A 6,199-nucleotide genomic window follows, 5' to 3' on the forward strand; every position below is an offset into this window, starting at 1 on the left:
GTCGTCCAAGTAATAAACCTTACGCGAGTAAGGGTCGATCCCACGGAGATTGTTGGTATGAAGCAAGCTATGGTCACCTTGTAAATCTTAGTCAGGCAGACTCAAATGGGTATAGTGATATACGAATAAAACATAAAGGTAAAGATAGAGATACTTATGTAATTCATTGGTAGGAACTTCAGATAAGCGTATGAAGATGCCTTCCCTTCCGTCTCTCTGCTTTCCTACTGTCTTCATCCAATCCTTCTTACTCCTTTCCATGGCAAGCTTATGCAAGGGTTTCACCGTTGTCAGTGGCTACCTCCCATCCTCTCAGTGGAAATGTTCAACGCACCCTGTCACGGCACGGCTATCCATCTGTCAGTTCTCAGTCAGGCCGGAATAGAATCCAGTGATTCTTTTGCGTCTGTCACTAACGCCCCGCCTGCTAGGAGTTTGAAGCACGTCACAGTCATTCAATCATTGAATCCTACTCAGAATACCACAGACAAGGTTAGACCTTCCGGATTCTCTTGAATGCCGCCATCAGTTCTTGCCTATACCACGAAGACTCTGATCTCACGGAATGGCTGGCTCGTTTGTCAGGCGAGCACTCGGTTGTCAGGCGATCAACCATGCATCGTGTATCAGGAATCCAAGAGATAAACATTAGAGCCTCGTTTGCTTGTAGAACAAGAGTGGTTGTCAGTCACTTTGTTCATGAGTGAGAATGATGATGAGCATCACATAATCATCACATTCATCAAGTTCTTGAGTGCGAATGAATATCTTAGAATAAGAACAAGCTGAATTGAATAGAAGAACAATAGTAATTGCATTAATACTCGAGGTACAGCAGAGCTCCACACCTTAATCTATGGTGTGTAGAAACTCCACCGTTGAAAATACATAAGAACAAGGTCTAGGCATGGCCATGAGGCCAGCCTCCCAATGATCTAAGAACTAGATGTCCAAAGATAGCTACCCAGATATATCAATACAATAGTAAAAGGTCCTACTTATAGAAAACTAGTAGCCTAGGGTGTACAGAGATGAGTAAATGACATAAAAATCCACTTCCGGGCCCACTTGGTGTGTGCTTGGGCTGAGCAATGAAGCAATTTCGTGTAGAGACTCTTCTTGGAGTTAAACGCCAGCTTTTATGCCAGTTTGGGCGTTTAACTCCCATTTAGGTGCCAGTTCCGGCGTTTAACGCTGGAATTTCTGAGGGTGACTTTAAACGCCGGTTTGGGCCATCAAATCTTGGGCAAAGTATGGACTATCATATATTGCTGGAAAGCCCAGGATGTCTACTTTCCAACGCCATTGAGAGCGCGCCAATTGGGCTTCTGTAGCTCCAGAAAATCCACTTCGAGTGCAGGGAGGTCAGAATCCAACAGCATCTGCAGTCCTTTTCAGTCTCTGAATCAGATTTTTGCTCAGGTCCCTCAATTTCAGCCAGAAAATACCTGAAATCACAGAAAAACACACAAACTCATAGTAAAGTCCAGAAAAGTGAATTTTAACTAAAAACTAATAAAATATACTAAAAACTAAACCAAATATACTAAAAACATACTAAAAACAATGCCAAAAAGCGTACAAATTATCCGCTCATCACTTGCCATTGCTAAACCTGTTTCTTCCACCATTATTGTTATTGAAACCTTGTTGAGGTCTCTGTTGATCCTTCCATGAGAGATTTGGATGATTTCTCCATGAAGAATTATAGGTGTTTCCATAGGGTTCTCCCATGTAATTCACCTCTTCCATTGAAGGGTTCTCAGGATCATAAGCTTCTTCTTCAGATGAAGCATCCTTAGTACTGCTTGGTGCATTTTGCATTCCAGACAGACTTTGAGAAATCAAATTGACTTTCTGAGTCAATATTTTATTCTGAGCCAGTATGGCATTCAGAGTATCAATCTCAAGAACTCCTTTCTTCTGATTTGTCCCATTGTTCACAGGATTCCTTTCAGAAGTGTACATGAATTGGTTATTTACAACCATTTCAATTAGTTCTTGAGCTTCTGTAGGCGTCTTCTTCAGATGAAGAGATCCTTCAGCAGAGCTATCCAAAGACATCTTGGACAGTTCAGAGAGACCATCATAGAAAATACCTATGATGCTCCATTCAGAAAGCATGTCAGAAGGACATTTTCTGATCAATTGTTTGTATCTTTCCCAAGCTTCATAGAGGGATTCTCCTTCCTTCTGTCTGAAGGTTTGGACTTCTACTCTAAGCTTACTCAATTTTTGAGGTGGAAAGAACTTTGCCAAGAAGGCATTGACTAGCTTTTCCCAAGAGTTCAGGCTGTCTTTAGGTTGTAAGTCCAACCACATCCTAGCTCTGTCTCTTACAGCAAAAGGGAATGGCATAAGTCTGTAGACCTCAGGGTCAACCCCATTAGTCTTGACAGTGTCACAGATTTGCAAGAATTCAGCCAAAAACTGATGAGGATTAGGCCTGGCAGCATGGACCCTATCCGCGGGTACCCAACCCGACCCAACCCGGTCGGGTAGGGTTGCCAACCCGATCCGCTGCGGGTAGGGTTGGGCACGGAGCGGGTTGGCCTGCGGAGCGGGTAGGGTGCGGGTTGAGTCTCAACCCTACCCGCCCTACCCGCACCCCCCATAATATGTGTTATATATGTTTAAAAATGTTACATATGGGAGTTGAACCAAGGACCTTAAGCATGTGCAAAAGGTTCCTAGCCACTGAACCAAGAATACTTGTGTTATTTATGAGATATTTGTGTCATTATAATATTTTTTTTGTCAACCCGCGGGTAAGGTCGGATACCCGCGGGTTGAGCGCGGGTAGGGTTAGGGTTGGGTATTTCTCAACCCGCGGGTAGGGTAGGGTTGAGTGTTAGTCAAAAACTCAACCCGCGGGTAGGGTTAGGGTTGGGTTCAAACCCTACCCTACCCTACCCATTGCCACCCCTAATGAGGATCTTCCAGTGGAAGTCCATGGAACTTGCAATTCTGTTGCATTAGAGAAACTAATTGAGGCTTAAGCTCAAAGTTGTTTGCTCCAATGGCAGGGATAGAGATGCTTCTCCCATAGAAATCGGGAGTAGGTGCAGTAAAGTCACCCATCACCTTCCTTGCATTGTTGGCATTGTTGTTGTTTTCGGCTGCCATGGTTTCTTCTTCTTTGAAGATTTCTGTTAGGTCCTCTACAGAGAGTTGTGCCTTAGCTTCTCTTAGCTTTCGCTTCAAGCTCCTTTCATGTTCAGGGTCAGCTTCAACAAGAATGCTTTTGTCTTTGTTCCTGCTCATATGAAAGAGAAGAGAACAAGAAAATGTGGAATCCTCTATGTCACAGTATAGAGATTCCTTGAGGTGTCAGAGGTACAGAAAAATAGAAGGAAAAGGTAGAAGAATTCGAACTTAGTGAGATAGAGTTCGAATTGTGCATTGAGGAGGAGTGGTACTCCATAAATAGAAGGATGTGAGAAGAGAGGAAGAGATTTTTTTCGAAAATTAATTAAAAAGATTTTTAAAAACATTTTGAAAAAGATTTTGAAGAAGATATGATTGAAAACTTTTTTTGAAAAAGATGTGATTTAAAAGATATGATTTGAAAAACAATTTGAAAAGATTTGATTTTAAAAATTAATGACTTGGCTAACAAGAAAAGATATGATTCAAACATTAAACCTTTCTCAACAGAAAAGGCAACATACTTGAAATGTTGAATCAAATCATTAATTGTTAGCAAGTATATTTGAAAAAGGAAAGAAATTGATTTTGAAAAAGATTTGATTGAAAAGATATGATTTGAAAAAGATTTGATTTTGAAAAATTTTGAAAACCTGAAAAAAATTTGCATTAAAAACAAAATCTTCCCTCTTGTGCCATCCTGGCGTTAAACGCCCAGAATGGTATCCATTCTGGCGTTTAACGCCCAAAATGCTACCCTTTTGGGTGTTAAACGCCCAGCCAGGCACCCTGGCTGGCGTTTAAACGCCTGTTTTCCTTCTTCACTGGGCGTTTTGAATGCCCAGCTTTTTCTGTATAATTCCTCTGTTGCATGTACTAAATCTTCAGTTCCCTGTATTATTGACTTGAAAATAGAACCAAGATCAAATAATCAAAGCATGCAAGACACCAAACTTAAAATGAGACACTGGACTCAAACAAGAAGCATAAAATATTTTTGGTTTTTATGATTTTGTAATTTTTTTAGTTTTTTCGAAAATTAAGTGGAAAAGAAAATAAAGGTATCAAAATTCTTAATGAGAATCCCAGGAATCATTGCAATGCTAGTCTAAGACTTCGGTCCAGGAATTAGACATGGCTTCACAGCCAGCCAAGCTTTCAAAGAAAGCTTTGGTTCAAAACACTAGACATGGCCAATGGCCAGCCAAGCCTTAGCAGATCATTACTCCAATAGCAAGATTGATAGAAATCAACAAGCTCTTGTTTTTAGGTAGTTTTTAGTAAGTTCAAGCTACTTTTAGGGATGTTTTCATTAGTTTTTATGTTAAATTCACATTTCTGTACTTTACTATGAGTTTGTGTGTTTTTCTGTGATTTCAGGTAATTTCTGGCTGAAATTGAGGGACTTGAGCAAAACTCTGAAAAAGGGCTGACAAAAGGACAATTGATGCTGTTGGATTCTGACCTCCCTGCACTCGAAATGGATTTTCTGGAGCTACAGAACTCCAAATGGCGCGCTCTCAATGGCGTTGGAAGGTAGACATCCAGAGCTTTCCAGCAATATATAATGGTCCATACTTTATTCGTAAATTGACGACGTAACTTGGCGTTGAACGCCAAGTACATGCTGCTGTCTGGAGTTAAACGCCAGAAAAACGTCATGATCCGGAGTTGAACGCCCAAAACACGTTATAACTTGGAGTTCAACTCCAAGAAAAGCCTCAGCTCGTGGATAGATCAAGCTCAGCCCAAGCATACACCAAGTGGGCCCCGGAAGTGGATTTATGCATCAATTACTTACTCATGTAAACCCTAGTAGCTAGTCTAGTATATATAGGACATTTAACTATTGTATTAGACATCTTTTGATCACTTTAGATCTAAGGAACATCTTGGGGATGATTAGTTCTCAGATCATGGGGGCTGGCCATTCGGCCATGCCTGAACCTTTCACTTATGTATTTTCAACGGTGGAGTTTATGCACACCATAGATTAAGGGTGTGGAGCTATGCTGTACCTCAAGTTTCAATACAATTACTATTACTTTTTATTCAATTCTCTTTTATTCTTATTCCAAGATATACGTTGCACAACACTTTGATGAATGTGATGATCTGTGACACTCATCATCATTCTCACCTATGAACGTGCGTGACTGACAACCACTTCCGTTCTACCTTAGGCCGGGCGCATATCTCTTAGATTTCCCAACAGAATCTTCGTGGTATAAGTTAGATAGATGGCGGCATTCATGAGGATCCGGAAAGTCTAAACCTTGTCTATGGTATTCCGAGTAGGATTCTGGGATTGAATGACTGTGACGAGCTTCAAACTCCTGAAGGCTGGGTGTGATGACAAGCGCAAAAGAATCAAGGGATTCTATTCCAACCTGATTGAGAACCGACAGATGATTAGCCGTGCTGTGACAGAGCATAGGACCATTTTCACTGAGAGGATGGGATGTAGCCATTGACAACGGTGATGCCCTACATACAGCTTGCCATGGAAAGGAGTAAGAAGGATTGGAAGAATGTAATGAGAAAGTAGAGATTCAAAAACCCATAAACCAATTTAATCTGCCTAACTGAGATTTACAAGGTGACCATAGCTTGCTTCATACCAACAATCTCTGTGGGATCGACCCTTACTCGCGTAAGGTATTACTTGGATGACCCAGTACACTTGCTGGTTAAGTTGAACGGAGTTGTGAACCACGGTATTGGCACCATGTTTTTGGCGCCATTGCCAAGGAATGAAAAGCAATGAATTTTGCAAAATGGAATAACAAATGAATCACAATTTCGTCCACCAGAAGAGATTCTTGAATGATCCTTCCTTGGTTCGAACTGTTCTGGGTATTTTGTTTGGCTTTGCTTTTATACTTGTTTTTCTTTTCTCTACATTACATTTGTAACTCTTGGCTGTTGCTATGTTTGCAGAGATGTCGAAAAATACTGATTCTTTGAAGGCCTTTAAAAAGGCGAAAAAGGCCACTGTTGCTCTGAACATCTCGGCCAAGGTGGCCGGAGAGGGATCTTCTCAGATTCCTTT

The 6,199-nt window shown here is 41.1% G+C and overlaps 1 non-coding gene across 1 annotated transcript; it reads left to right on the forward strand.

The window, feature by feature from the left end:
- Window positions 1-2,118: 2,118 nt before the first annotated feature.
- Window positions 2,119-2,226, forward strand: LOC130965127 (small nucleolar RNA R71). Its single transcript, XR_009081180.1, has one exon. It is a non-coding gene; the product is annotated as a small nucleolar RNA R71 (small nucleolar RNA).
- Window positions 2,227-6,199: the final 3,973 nt, after the last annotated feature.

The sequence above is a fragment of the Arachis stenosperma genome, chromosome 2 (genome assembly GCF_014773155.1).
Source record: "Arachis stenosperma cultivar V10309 chromosome 2, arast.V10309.gnm1.PFL2, whole genome shotgun sequence".
NCBI lineage: Eukaryota > Viridiplantae > Streptophyta > Magnoliopsida > Fabales > Fabaceae > Arachis > Arachis stenosperma.